The sequence below is a fragment of the Neofelis nebulosa genome, chromosome 3, assembly GCF_028018385.1.
Source record: "Neofelis nebulosa isolate mNeoNeb1 chromosome 3, mNeoNeb1.pri, whole genome shotgun sequence".
Classification (NCBI taxonomy): Eukaryota; Metazoa; Chordata; class Mammalia; order Carnivora; family Felidae; genus Neofelis; species Neofelis nebulosa.
The window spans coordinates 88,302,358-88,318,156 of record NC_080784.1 but is presented as its reverse complement, the minus strand read 5'-3'; the positions used below and the strand labels follow the sequence as shown (position 1 = coordinate 88,318,156).

The 15,799-nt window shown below is 36.7% G+C and overlaps 1 protein-coding gene across 9 annotated transcripts in view; it reads right to left on the bottom strand.

Moving 5' to 3' along the window:
* The window catches only part of ELF2 (E74 like ETS transcription factor 2), a 95,193-nt gene that overhangs the window by 75,134 nt on the left and 4,260 nt on the right, over window positions 1-15,799 (bottom strand). The window contains exon 1 of one of the 9 annotated variants that reach the window (XM_058721341.1): window positions 14,516-14,631. The exons of the other annotated variants lie outside the window; for them this stretch is intronic. The gene's annotated coding sequence lies outside the window, so the exon portion shown is untranslated. Of the gene's footprint in view, window positions 1-14,515; window positions 14,632-15,799 lie in introns of those variants that run through there. 9 annotated transcript variants of the gene reach the window in all.

Genomic DNA, 15,799 nt, shown 5'->3' with positions numbered 1-15,799 from the left:
TAAGTGGATGCTACACATATCTTGTCTACATAAGTAGATTTTTTTTTTCTCTTTTCCAAAAAAGCGGGGGCGGGGGGGGGAGGGCAGGAAGATGAATTCTTTAACTCATAAATCCTCTCATATAAATTCTATAGACCTTAGGGAGAAAGTGACAGCATTAGAAATTTTTTCTACTTTGCTCTCTTCAGGGTTGAGTTTGTTTTTAGAAAGAAATGTTGGCCTGGAATTCTGAATTATCAGCAAACAAAGATTCTCAGATATAAGCCTTATATGCTGATTCAAGTTTACCCATATTTCAAGTAAAAGAACCTGGAACCAAAGTATAAACATTTTCGTAATGCTAAATAAAAAGGCCCCTACAAGGGCACCTGGCTGGCTCAGCAGGTGGAGCATGTGACTCTTGATCTCAGGGTTATAAATTTGAGCCCCATGCTGGGTGTAGAGGTTATTTAAAAATAAAAATTTATAAATCAATCAATAAGCTGCCTGCAGATGCAACTAGGGGAAAAAGTACACCTACTCTCACTTTGAGGCCTAAACTATTTACAAGGTTACCTAATTATGCTAAGTAAGGTTTACAGCTCCCTCCTCAGGGCCTGGAACATGGGTACATATGGGCCTATAGGATGCATAATGAATGGATGTATGAACAAATGCATGCTTATTTTTATTTGAAGGACTAAATATCATCTCTTCCATTGTACCTAGGACTCTAATCACCAAGCAAAGGTAAATACACTTCATCCCCAGAGGTTAAAACACAAATCTTTAGATTCTGCAGAGCAGAATTTCTTTTAGTCTTGCAGAGGTATATCAGGAGTCTCACATATCTCAGCATATAGTTGTATTCATGGATATACTAAATACACCAACGTACATATGCAATGTTTCTGTCCAGAGAAGCCCATCAGAGACTCAGCACCCAAAGTTTTATTGAGGGTTGCTCACATGGGCACCCTCTACCTCAGGTATACTCAAATTCTAGACCCCTAGGAGGAAAGCACATGTTCAACATAAACCATATTGTTTGCACAAACAGTCTAGGCACAGTGAATCATCTTTATCAGTTACTGGAAACGCTCTGAGAGTCAAGTTCCCAGATGTCAGCTATGAGCCAACCTTGCAAACAGATCTTTCTAAGGAGAGTAGTCTCAGACCTACTATGTTAAAGTTATTTAACTTCTTAAAGTCTCAGACTCATCTGTAAAAAGGAAAAAAATAACAGAAACTACTTCACGGCTAACATGATTATTACAGTGGTATTAGTCTCCAGTATGATGGCAAGACTTCATAAAGATCACTTGATAATGATGAGGAGGACTACAGAAAGTTTATAGTAATGTAAAACTTCAACTTAAAACTTAATCTTTAACCCAGCAGCAACTTTTTTTTTTAATTTTTTTTTTTAACGTTTATTTATTTTTGAGACAGAGACAGAGCATGAACGGGGGAGGGTCAGAGAGAGAGGGAGACACAGAATCTGAAACAGGCTCCAAGCTCTGAGCGGTCAGCACAGAGCCCGACGCGGGGCTCGAACTCACAGACTGTGAGATCGTGACCTGAGCCGAAGTCGGCCGCTCAACCGACTGAGCCACCCAGGCGCCCCCCAGCAGCAACTTTAGAGGAGGATAAAAACCATAATGATCTGGAATGAAGAGGACATAAACCCCACCTTTCTCCTGTAAAAGATATGGGAGGATTATTTTATTATAGAATGATATTATGATTGAGTTTAAATGCTTGGATAGGACATAGAATAGCATCTCCACTTCCAAAAATTAAGTAAAAATTCATGAAGGCAGAGTTCCTGGAACATTCTCAACTCATCCAGATTATGAAATAAAACATGAGCTTGCCCTGGAAGTTTATTTAAGCACACTATTAGAGAACGAAAAAGAAAGAGGAAACAATTCACTAATCCTTTTAAAATGAATATACTTTCTATTTCTTACTAATTATCACCTAAAATTAAGATAATCATTAAATTTAGATTTAGAATGGTATATGTTTAACATAGAATTGAGATTTATAAGGAAAACCTATTTTTTAATTCATGTATCTAAATGGTATCCACTGCAAGATTATATATAACATTACTCAAATCGGGCAGTTTGTTCATGAAAACATTGAAACTTTGGCCTTCAAGTATAGATAAGAATCCAAAAGATTCTGAGGTTTAATATTTATTCTGAAATCACTATATTATTTGCTTGTTTTATCCCTAATTCATGAATTTAACTTTTTTCTTACATTTTTAATTATTTTTTAATGTTCAGTTTTCAGAAAGAGAGAGACAGAGCATGAGCAGGAGAGGGGCAGAGAGAGGGAGACAGAATCTGAAGCAGGCTCCAGGCTCTGAGCTGTCAGCACAGAGCCTGACACAGGGCTCGAACTCATGAACTGTGATATCATGACCTGAGCCGAAGTCAGACAGTCAATCGACTGAGCCACCCAGGCGCCCCTAAAAAAAATTTTTTTTTTAAATTTTTGAGAGAGAGAGAGACAGAGTGCAAGTGGGGGAGGGGCAGAGAAAGAGGGAGACACAGAATCTGAAGCAGACTCCAGGCTCTGAGCTGTCAGCACAGAGCCTGAAGCAGGGACTCAAAACCACGAACCGCAAGATCATGACCTGAGCCAGTGTCCAACACTCAACTGGCTGAGATGCCCAGGCATCCCTTGTCTTACATTATTTATAAAGTTTAACCCTATAATCAATCTACCACAATGTCCCTCTAAGTTTTCTTATTATCGCTAATTATGGCTAAGTAGAAAACTATAGACCATTATAAATTACTGGATTAGAGAAATTTTTTGGTTCTGTTCTTTGGCCAAATTTATAATCCCCAAAATAATGCAAATTAACATATGCTAACTTGGGAACCAAAACAAATTAGCTTTATTCTATTTTATTTTTTTAATTTTTTAGTGCTTACTTATTTGTGAGAGAGAGAGAGACAGAGCGTGAGTGGAGGAGCACAGAGAAAAGGAGACAAAGAATCCAAAGCAGGCTCCAGGCTCTAGGCTGTCAGCACAGAGCCCCACGTGGGGCTTGAACCCACAAACTGCGAGATCATGACCTGAGCCAAAGTGGGACGCTCAACCGACTGAGCCACCCAGGCACCCCCACTTTATTCTATTTTAAATGAATCATATCAAGGATACTAAAGAATGTTTTCTAATTGTCCGGATTTTATCCTGTCCCAAGTCATCTTTTTGTCACCTCCCTATAATGAAGTAAAAGGTGAAGGTATTTTCTTACATGCTTATTGCAAATCTTTCTACCCACCTTACCAACACAAACTAGAATAAAAGCTCCATTAGAGCTGAGCCATAGCTATTTTAATCAACATTGCATATATATCTCTCAGAAATAGTGCGTAGCACATAACAGACAACAATTTTAACTCCCAACTCAACTTTTCTTGTTCTTGGCTTCCTTTTTCTATTTTACTATCTCTAATACATACACACATGTGTCCTTTGTTAAGCCACTTTAAATCATTTTGGGAAAAAAGTGAGCACCTTTTAACAACTATATATACAATACTGAATATAGTCAGAGTAAGTGGATAGTGATTAAAGGGGCGAAGAAATAAACATTCAGATACACACTGTAAGTCAATTATTAACACAAAATTAGAGTAATTTAAAAATACCTTCCAAATTATGGCATATCTGAGGTTTTTTTTTATATAGTTAGCTTATTTGAAATATATTTTCAATACATTTTCAATACAGTAAAACCTTGGTTTGGAGCATAATTCATTCTGGAAACATGCTTGTAATCCAAAGCACTTGTATACCAAAGCAAATTTCCCATAAGAAATAATGGAAATTCAGATGATTCGTTCCATAACCCAAAACTATTCATATAAAAATGACGATGATACTGTAACATAAAACAATAAAGAAAACACAAAACATAAAAAAAATAATAAACAGATTAACCTGCACTTACCCTTGAAAATCTTTGTGGCTGGTGCAAGGGAGACGAGAGAGGAGGGCTACTGTGTAGGACAACTTTCACTGCTATCACTAATGGAATCACTGCTCTCTATTGGCTCAGTGGAATCTTTTTCTGCATGGGGGCCCTTGTATACACTCACATGGATGTTGACTACGGTGCAGTATTAATAAACCCTGGTCATACACTGTATTTAATGTAACTGGCAATAAGGCAGCAGAGGACAGGTTCTATATCTGCAGGCAGCCTGACCTAGAATGAAGCAAAGTATTCCCAAGCTTACTCTTGTATGGGAAAGCAAAGGACTGTCCATAGGTGCTTTGAAATGACAAAAAAATACACTAGTGCCAGTTGTGGGCACTTTCCAACATTCTGAAAAATCACTGATTTCTACCAAACACCATGGCCTGAGACTGAAGCATCTGAACATGGCAGACAATCACCCACAATTCTGCAGTGAGAGAGAGAGAGAGAGAGAGAGAGCAAGCAAGGGAGGGACACAGAGAGAGAAGGAGAGAAAGAGAGAGAGAAGAAACATTGGCTCAGTTGTGATCACGTGATGTTCGGCATCCCATACTACTCCTATTGCAAGACATCGCTTGTTTATCAAGTTAAAATTTATCAGAAATATTTGTTCATCTTGCAGAACACTCGCAGAACAAGTTACTCACAATCCAAAGTTTTACTGTACTAAAAATGTATATCTTAAATATTACAGAAAAGTGCATTTTAAATATCAAAAAATACATGACAATTATAAAGGGAAATATTAGAGATATTGAAGGCTACTATTCACTTTATAAAAACTATAGCTCACTTTTTTTTAATAACCAATAGTGGTACTTTGAAGAGGTAGTTTATCTTCAAAAATGTCATTCACATAAAACTTTGGAGGACTATACGCCACACTGTTTAATCTGAAGTAATTTGAGGTCATAATTATTTTGTGTTAATATTAGTTAGCCAAACAAAAATAATCAACTGTTTTTGCTAGTGAAGTAGGGGGGGAAAAGTTATATACCGAATTATTTAGAAAGTCAGTCATCAAACAACTAACTACATCATGTTATCTGTATATTTTTTGCCTATAATTATGAACAGTTGAAAGTCTAATTTTATAATACTAACATGAATTAATTAAAATTGTTATAAGAATGCCTGCCATTGTTATAATTGTATTACAAATTTAAAGTTTCATAGATATGGTATTTTATTTTAGTTTTAGGTAGCTAAATTTCAACTAAGAAACATCTGGAAAGCTATTTTCCCTGCTGTTCTTTATGAAGCTAAAATCATTTAGAGAAAATTCTACATATGTTTACTCACAGTCAAAAACTGTTAAAGAATAAAGTTACAACCGGGCTGTCAATTAACTCCTTCATCCAGAATGAAGGTCACTGAAGTATTTCTCCAGTGGGTTCCCACCACATGTAGAAAAAAAAAAACCTAGGGGTACCTGTGTGGCTCAGTTAGTTAAACGTCTGACTTTGGGTTTTGGCTCAGGTCATGATTTCACTGTTTGTGAGTTCGAGCCCTGGGTCGGACTCTGCACTGCCAGTGCTTGGGATTCTCTCTCTTTCCCTCTCTCTCTGACCCTTCCCCGATAACCCGCTTGCTCTCTCTCTCTCAAAATAAATAAATAAACTTAAAAAAAAAAAAAAAAAGGAAAAAATCTAAACTCAACATGGTCTATGTAAAGATCAACCCAGGGCTAGCCCACCCCAATTCTCTGACCTCATTCATCTCTCATCTCTTCTTCACTGGCTTGCTGAGCTCCAACTACAGTGGCCCTGTTCCTATAACACACTAAGCTTATGCACCTCCTATTCTCAGATTACAGGTTCTTTCAGATCATCCACAGACAGAATCTTCCTCACTTATCATGCAGATATCACCTCAAGTCCCACCCCTTCACAAAGACATTTCCATCATGATTCCCCCCCCTTCCAATTATATTCCAATTCCATGTAGCTTCCCTATCAGTCTCTATTTGATATCACATTACCCTATTTTGTTTCTTCATTATATTTATAAAAATTATCCTACTCGTTTATATGTCTTTGCTTCTTGTTTTTTTGTTTTTGAGAAACAGCGTGCACACGAGCAAGGAAGGGGCACAGTGAGAGGGAGAGAGAGAATCTTAAGCAGGCCCCGTGCCCAGCACGGTGCCCAACACGGGGCTCTACGTTACAACTCTGAGATCATGACCTGAGCCCAAATCAAGAGTTAGATGCTTAACCAACTGAGCCACCCAGGTGCCCCCCTTTTTTTGTTTATATGTTTAATGCTTGTCTCCTCCACTAAAATGTAAGTTCCATAAGAACAAGTACTGCATTTATCTTGTTTACTGCAATCTTTCAAGGACCTAAAATGAATTAATATTATTTTTTTTTAATTTTTTTTTCAACGTTTTTTATTTATTTTTGGGACAGAGAGAGACATAGCATGAACGGGGGAGGGGCAGAGAGAGAGGGAGACACAGAATCGGAAACAGGCTCCAGGCTCCGAGCCATCAGCCCAGAGCCTGACGCGGGGCTCGAACTCACGGACCGCGAGATCGTGACCTGGCTGAAGTCGGACGCTTAACCGACTGCGCCACCCAGGCGCCCCAATATTATTATTATTAAATGTGCTGGCTGATAGGAACATTTTGATATTTTGTAACCATTCTCACACATATCGCTCTTTTAGGCTTCTTCCATTTTTTTCTACCCATTAGTACTTAACCATGAGAGAACTGGTTAACTATAAAAAATATGGACAAGCAAATATATGTTATACTGTATAATCAGTTCAGAAACTGAGCCAAGGTTTCAGATAACGGCATATCTTTCCAATTGTACACTGATCCTATGTATCAATAAACATTAGTAATTTTAAGTAAATTGTTAGTTATGTTTAAATAAAAACTATCAGATGAAATTTAGCATTTATTAGCAATTACATTCACGCACATCATGAAATATAGATGAGAATTATTGAACATAATTTAGAAATACAACAAATATCATTTTAGGATTTAACACACAGTTTAGATATCATCTTCTATCTAAAATTTAATTTTATCTGCAATTAAAGAAACCAAGTTTAAAGAATTAAAGGAGAGTATGACAACTGTAACTCAAAAACTGAGCAATCTCAATAAAGATACAGGCACTATTTTAAAAAATAGGAAAATATGGAAATTCTGGAGACGAAAAATATAATTCAAGAGTTGGAAACTACAACCAAAATTAAAAATTCACTAACAGAGCTCAAAAGCAGATTTGAGATGACAGAAGAGTCCGTGAACTTGGAGATATATTAATAGAAATTACCAATTCTGAAGAACAGAAAAAAAGAATTTAAAAAAAATGAACAGAGCCTCCGAGATTTATGGGACACCATCAAGCATCCAATCTACGTGTAATGCGACGTCCAAAAAGGAACAGAGAAGGAGAACAGAAAAAATATTTGAAGAAATTATGGTCAAAACTTACGAAACTTTTGAAAAAATATTCATCCATAGATTCAAGTTTAATGAATCCAAAGCAGAAAAAACACAAAGAGATCCACACCTAGATGTACCATTATTGAAAGCCAACGACAGAGAAAGTCTTGACAGCACAAAAAGAATAACTCATTGTAAACAATTGAGGTCAGAAAGCAAGAGACAACATATTCAAGGTGCTGAATGAAAAAATTTCTGTAACAAAGAATTCTATGTCCAGCAAAACTATTCCTCAAAAATAAGGGCAAAAACAGGGGCATCTGGGAGGCTCAGTTGGTTAAGTGGTCGACTTCAGCTCAGGTCATGATCTCACAGTCTGTGGGTTCAAGCCCTGCATCAGGCTCTGTGCTGACAACTCAGAGCCTGTAGCCGACTTCAGATTCTGTGTCCCCTTCTCTCTCCCAACCCCTCCTCCCCTGCTCGCTCTCTCTCTCTCTCTCTCTCTCTCAAAAATAAACATTAAACTAATAATAATAATAAAATAAAGGCAAAATAAAAACAATCCCAAAAAACAAAGATTAAAATAATTCATTTATGACAAACCTGCTTATGAGAAATCCTAAAAGTCCATCCGACTGAAAGAAAATAACCAGCCCATAACCCAACTACACAAAAAGAAATGAGGAGCACCATAAAAGATCAACATATGTGTTAAGTATAAAAGACTGCGTAAGCCTTTTTTTCCTCTTGTACTTGTTGTAAAACACATACAATTGCATAAAGAATATAAAATGGTCTTGTTGGGCTTCTAACATATAAAAACTTAATATGTATGATAATACCACCAGATAGGCTAGGGGAGGAAATGGAGCAAAGTTTCTATATTTTACCATAATTAAACTGGTTAATCTGAAGTACAATGTGACAAAGATACATACTGTATTCCCTAGAGCAAAGAAAATAATCCCAAAAATCTAGTTAAAACACTAACAAAGGAATTCAAATGATACTCTGGAAAATATCCACTAACTCCAGAAGAAAAAGATGAACAAAGAAATAAAAAAGAAATGAGACATATGATTGCGGATATAAATCTGACTATCAATGATTATATAAAATGTGAACAGAGTAAACCCTCCAATCAAAAGGCAGAAATGAAAAAAACAAAAGCAGAAACGATCACACTACTTAAAAAAACAAAGCATTCTAACTACATGCTGTCTGTAAGATACACTTTAGACTCAAAACACAAATGGGTTGAAAACCGAAGTATAGAAAAAAATCTGCAACACAAACAGTAAGTATAAGAGAGCTGGAGTGGCTCCACCAATACCAGATGAAATACAACTAGACAAAGAGGAATCTTTCATAATGATAAAAGGTCTTCTTAATAGCAGTGCCCCCAAAACATGAAGCAAAAATTGACAGAACTGAAAGGAAAAATAGACACTCCAGTAATAATAGGGCTTTTAATCTCTCAATAATTGATAGTATGGCTAGACAGAAAATCAGCACAGACATTGAAGGCTTGAAAACTATCACCCAACTTGACCTGTCACCTACAAAACATTCCGCCCAACAACAGCAGAACACATATTCTTTTCTAGCACACAGGGAACATTTTTCAGAAAGGATTACATACTAGGCCATAAAAATGTCTCAAAAAATTTAAAATGAGAAAATCATACAAAGTATGTTCTACTACTACAGGGGAATTAAATAAAAAATCAAGAACAATGTAATTTGGGGAATCCCCAAATAATTGGAAATCAAATAATACATTTCTAAATAACCCAGAAGTCAAGACATCACAAGAAATTTAAAAATATTTAGAAGTGAATACAAATTTTAAAACGCAGAAATTTAAAAATGTACAGGATGCAGCTACCCCAGTATTTGAAAGGAACTTTAGAGCTTTAAATGCCTGCTCAGTAAAGACCTCAAATCAATAACTTACACTTCTACCTTAAGAAGCTAGAAAAAGGCACACTAAGCCCAAAATAAGCAGAATGATGAAAATTATAAAAATTAAATAGAAAGCAGTGAAATAGAAAGCAGAAAATGGAAAAAAATCAATTAAACCAAAACTTTTTTTTGAAAGTGGCAACAAAATTGACATTTAGCTAGAATGACCAAGTAAAAAAGAGAGAATACACATGCTACTAAAATTAATTATGAAAGAGGAACACCACAAACTACACTAGTAAAATTAAAAGCACATATAGGAATACTATGAACTATATGCCAAAAATATTAAATAGCTTAGATGAAATGGACAAATCATAAGGAATACAATTACTGAAACTAACTCAAGAATAAGCAAAAAATCTGAAGAGACCTATAACAAGTAAATAAATTGAATTAACAGTTTAAAATTTTTCCAAAGGAAAAAAATCCAGGCCCAGATGCTTTCACTGGTCAATTCTATCAAATGTATTCAATGGGGTAATAATAACCAATCATGCACACACTCTTACAGAAAATCAAAGAAGAAACACCTCTCAATTCATTCTATGAGGCTAGTCCTACTATGTCACAAAATCCAAAGACATCCCAAGGAAAAAAAACTACAGACCAGTATCTTCCATAAATATAGACACAAAAATGTTCAACTAAACATTAGCAAACCAAAGCCAGCAACATATAGTAAGAATTATATACCATGACAAAGTGAGATTTATCCTAGGACTAAGGCTTCTTTAGTATCTGAGAATCAATTAATATAATACACCATATTAATGGAATAAAAGACAGAAACCACATGATCATCTCAGACACTAAGGTGACCAACCATACTAGTTTGTCCAGAACAGAGGGGTTTCCCAAGATGAAGGAATTTCAGTGCTAAAACCAGAACGGTCTTAGGCAAAAGGTGACAGTTGGTCATGCTAACAGATGAAGAAAAAGCATTTGACAAAATCCCATAACCATTCATGATAAAAACTCAGGAACAAACTGGGATTAAAAAGGAATCCCCTACCAAATGTAGAGATCTGCTATACAACATTGTGCCTACAGTAAACAATACTGTACTGTACACTTAAAAAGTTTAGAAAATAGATCTCATGTTAAGTGTTCTTACCAAAATGAAATAAAAATTTAAGTATAAGATTTATGCACTGATATTATAAAATATCACTGAGAAAAATTAAAGATCATTAAATCAAGAGAAATTTTCAAGTTCATATACTAGAAAACTCAATATTACAAGATTTGCAACTCTCCTCCAACTGATCCACAGATCCAGTGCATTCTCATCAAAATTCCAAGCCTGTTTTGCAGACATTAACAAGCTGATTCTAAAATTTTTTAAAATTTTATTTAAGTCAAAGTTAGTTACCATATAGTGTAATAACAATTTCAGGATCAGAATTTAGTGATTCATCACTTACATATTAACATGCAGTGCTCATGCCAAGTGCCTTCCTTAGTACCCATCCCCATTTAGCCCATCCCCCCAACCACCTCCTCTCCAGCAACGCTTAATTTGTTCTCTGTATGTAAGAGTTCTCTTAGAGTTTGCCTCCCTCTGTTTTATCTTATTGTTCCTTCCCTTCCCCTTATGTTCTTTTATTTCTTAAATTCCACATACAAATTAAATCATATGATATCTGTCTTTCTCTGACTGACTTATTTCACTTAGCATAATACCCTCCAGTTCCATCAGTGTTGTTGAAAATGGCAAGATTTCATTCTTTTTGATTGCTGAGTAATATTCCATTGTGTGTGTGTGTGTGTGTGTGTGTGTGTGTGTGTGTGTGTGTGTGTGTACCACATCTTCTTTATCCATTCATCAGTTATATGGACATTTGGGCTCTTTCCACAATATGATCCTAAAATTTGTATATAGGGCCTAGAAGAGCCATAACTTTTAAAAAGAAGAAAAGGGGGCGCCTGGGTGGCTCAGTCGGTTAAGCGGCCGACTTTGGCTCAGGTCATGATCTCACGGTCAGTGAGTTCAAGCCCCGCGTTGGGTTCTGTGCTGACAGCTCAGAGCCTGGAGCCTGTTTCGGATTCTGTGTCTCCCTCTCTCTGACCCTCCCCCGTTCATGCTCTGTCTCTCTCTGTCTCAAAAATAAATAAACATTAAAAACAAAAATTTTTAAAAAATAAAAATAAAAAGAAGAAAAGAAGAACAAAATTGGAGGGCTTATTTACCTGGTTTCATAAGTTACCATAGAGCACAAAAATCAAGTCACAGTAGTAAAAACATAAAGACAGACATATAGAGGGGCGCGTGGGTGGCTCAGTTGGTTGAGCATCCTACTCTTGGTTTTGGCTCAGGTCATGGTCTCATGGTGTGTGGGTTTGAGCCCCGCATCAGGCTCTGTGCTGACAGTGTGGAGCCTGTTTGGGATTCTCTCTTTCTCCCTTTCTCTCTGTTCCTCCCCAACTCATGCTCTCTCTCTGTCTCAAAAATAAATAAACTTAAAAGGCTGTAAAAATTTAAAAATAAATTTTAAAAAAAGACAGACATAGATAATGGAACCGAATTGAGTGCCACATTTATAATCAGTGGAGAAATGATATTTTTTCAACATAGATATGTTGTCTTTTCAACAAACTGTGCTAAGAGAATCCATATACAACAGATGAATTTAGACCCTTCATGCCATACATAAAAATTAACTGAAAATAGATCCAAAATCTAAGAGCAAAAATTATAAAAGATCTAGAAGAAAACAAAAGAGAAAATCCTCAATATCTTGGATTAGGCAAAGAGTTCTTACAACAAAAGAATGATCTATAGGGGCATGTGGGTGGCTCAGTCAGTTAAGCGTCTGACTTCAGCTCAGGTCATGATCTCACAGCTTGTGGGTTTGAGCCCCATGTCGCACTCTGTGCTGACAGCTCAGAGCCTGGATGGAGCCTGCTTCGGACTCTGTGTCTCCCTCTCTCTTTGCCCCTACCTCTCCCTCTCTCTCTCTCTCTCTCTCTCTCTCTCTCAAAAAACTAATAAACATTTAAAAAAAATTTTTTATGATCTATAAAAGAAAAAAAGTGGGAAATTAAACTCCATCAAAATTAAAATACTCCTGGCTGGCTCAGTCAGTAGAGCATATGACTCTTGACTGTGAGGTCATGAGTTCAAGCCCCACACTGGGCCTAGAGCTTACTTAAAGAATAAAAACTCTAGGGGTACCTGGGTGGCTCAGTCAGTTGAGTGTCTGACTTCAGCTCAGTTTATCATCTCATGGTTTGTGGGTTTGAGCCCCATGTCAGGCTTTGTGCTGACAGCATGGAGCCTGCTTCAGATTCTCTGTCTCCATCTCTTTCTGCCCCTCTCCTGCTCTCTCTCTCTCAAAAATGAACATTAAAAATCTGAAAAAATTAAAACTCTAAAAAAAAAGTTTAATTATTGCACTTCAAAGGCCTCCAATAAAAAAATGAAAAGACGGGGAAAAAATATGTGCAAATCATGTACCTAATAAAGGACTTGCATCCAGAATATATAACTTTCACAACTTTATAATAAAATTTTTTAAAAACAGGCAAAAGATTTGAATGGCTATTTCAACAAAAGGGATATATGAATGAATAATTACATGAAATGCTCAATGCCTTGAGTCTTTAAGAAAATGTGAATTTAAACCACAATAAGTTAACCACTTCATACCTACTAGAATAGCTATAACAAAAAAGATAGACAATAACTAGTGTTGACAAGGATGTGAAGAAACTGGAACTCTCTTACACTGCTGTTAGAAACGTAAACATATGGCCACTTTATAAAACAGTTTGGCAGGTTCTTAAACAGTTAAATAGATAAGCCAGCAATTCTATTCCTAGTATCTACCCAAGAGAATGAAAGCATATAGTCACGTAAAGACTTGTATTCAAATGTTCAAGCTGCATTATTTGCAACAGTCAAAACTGGAAACCATCCAAATGCCTATCAACTGGTCAGTAATAAACAAGATGTGGTATATCCATACAGTAGAATACTATTCAGCAATAAAAAGGAAAATACTGGTACATGCTACAATATTGATAAACCCCAAAAAACATTATGCTAAGTGAAAGAAGCCCAATGTTTCTAGTGTGATTCCATTCCTATGAACTACCCAGAAAAGGCAAATCTATAGAGACAAAACACAAGTCAGTGGTTGCCTGGGATGGGGGTGGGGGATTGAGGGTAAATGCAAACAGACTAGAGGTAATTTTGGGGAGGGGACAAAAATGTTCTGAAACTGGCTTGTAAGCTTAAACCAGTCCTGCTGTCAGTCTGTGGGAGTCAGATACTGTGCACCCCACTCAGTCTCTGCCATCACTGTCTCCCACCATGTTGAAGATGAGCTCCACTTCTCCATCCCTAGGATAGACCACCTGGAGCTGGCCTCCCTGGCCTCCCATTGGCCCAGTGCTGAGTCCAGCAACTTCACACATATAAAGCTCTGTCCCTGATCACCAAGCAGGACCTGGTGGCCTGAGAAGACCCTGGGCCCTCCCCCTGGCTGGCTGGGCCACCAGGCTCCCTCCCCTGATTCTGGGGAGTCCCAGGGGAGTGTCATCTCCCCAGTCCTCTCTTACAGACCTTTCTTTGCTGAATTAAAGTCTGTAAGAAGAAAGAAAGAAAGAAAGAAAGAAAGAAAGAAAGAAAGAAAGAAAGAAAGAAAGAAAGAAAGAAAGAAAGAAAGAAAATAAAAGAAAACTGGTTTATAATGACAGTATAACAATTCTATATGTTTACTAAAAATAACTGAATTGTTTTTATGGCTGAATAATATTGCATTGTGTATATATATTTATACACTGCATTTTCTTTTTTTAATGTTTATTTATTTTGAGAGAGAGTGCATGCGCACACACAAGAGACGGAAGGGCAAAGAGAGAGGGAGACAGAGAATACAAAGCAGGTCCGTGCTGTCAGCCGAGAGCCCGATGCAGGGCTCAATCTCAAGAACCGTGAGAAGAAAACTTGAGCTGAAATCGAGAGTCGGGCATCTAACTGACTGAGCCACCCAGGCACCCCTATACCACATATTCTTTATCTATTCATCAGTCGATGGAAATTTGGCCTCTTTCCATAATGTGGCTATTGTTGATACTGCTGCTATAAACATTGGGGTACATGTACCCCTTCAAATCAGTATTTTTGTATCCTTTGGGTAAATACCTACTAGTGCAATTGCTGGGTAGTAGGGTAGTTCTATTTTTAACTTTTTGAGGAACCTCAAAAAGTTTTCCAGAGTGGCTGTACCAGTTTGCATTCCCACCAACAGCAAAAGAGGGTTCCTCTTTCTCTGCATCCTCACCAACATCTGTTGTTTCCTGTGTTGTTAATTTTAGCCATTCTGACAGGTGTAAGGTAGTATATCATTCTAGTTTGGGAAAAACAAATAAAAATAAAAATAAAATTAACTGAATTGTGCACTCAAAATGGATTCATTTTGGGCATTAAATAACTCAAGATACTAATTTTTTAAATTGAAGTGTAGTTGACATATTAGTTTCAAGTGTATGACATAGAAATTTAACATTTATACAGATTACAGAGCAATCATCACAATAAATCTAGCTACCATCTATCACCACCATACAAGGTTGTTACAGATTAATTATATTTCTTGTGCTCTACATTGAATATTTATGTCTTAATTTATTTTACAACTGGAAGTTGGTACCTTTTAACTCCTTCCCCTATTTTTTCCATCCCCTTGTCCCCCCTCCCCTCTGGCAACCACCAAATTGTTCTGTGTATCTATGGGCCTGTTTCTGTTTTGTTGTTCATTTGTTTTGCTGTTCATTTGACATAATATCATACAGTATTTGCCTTTGACTTATTTCACATAGTATAATACCTCCTAGATCCATTCACGTTGTTGCAAATGGCAAGATTTCACTCTTTTTTTATGGTTAAGTAATATTCTACTGTCTATATACCACATCTTTATCCACTCATGTATCGATGGACACTCAGGTTGCTTCCATATCTTGCCCATACTAAGTAATGCTGCTATGAACACAGGGTGCGTATATCTTTTAAAATTAGTATTTTCATTTTCTTCAAATAACCAGAAGTGGATTTGCCGGACTGTACGATAGTCCTACTTTTATTTTGCAGAAACTCCATAGTGTTTTCCATAGTAGCTACACCATTTTGCATTCCCATGAACACTACACAAGAGCTCTCTTTCCTCCACATCCTTGCCAACCCTTGTTATTTCTTGTCTTTTTGATAGTAGCCATTCTAACATGTGTGAAGTGATATCTCATTGTTGTTTTGACCTGCATTTCCTTGATGATTAGGGATGTTGAGCACCTTTTCGTGTGTCTGTTTGCCACCTGTATGTCTTTTTGGAGAAATGTTTATTTGGGTCCTCTGCCCATTTTATAATTGGACTTTTTAATATATTGAGTTGTAAGTTCTTTCTATATTTCGGAATATTGACCCCTTATCAGTT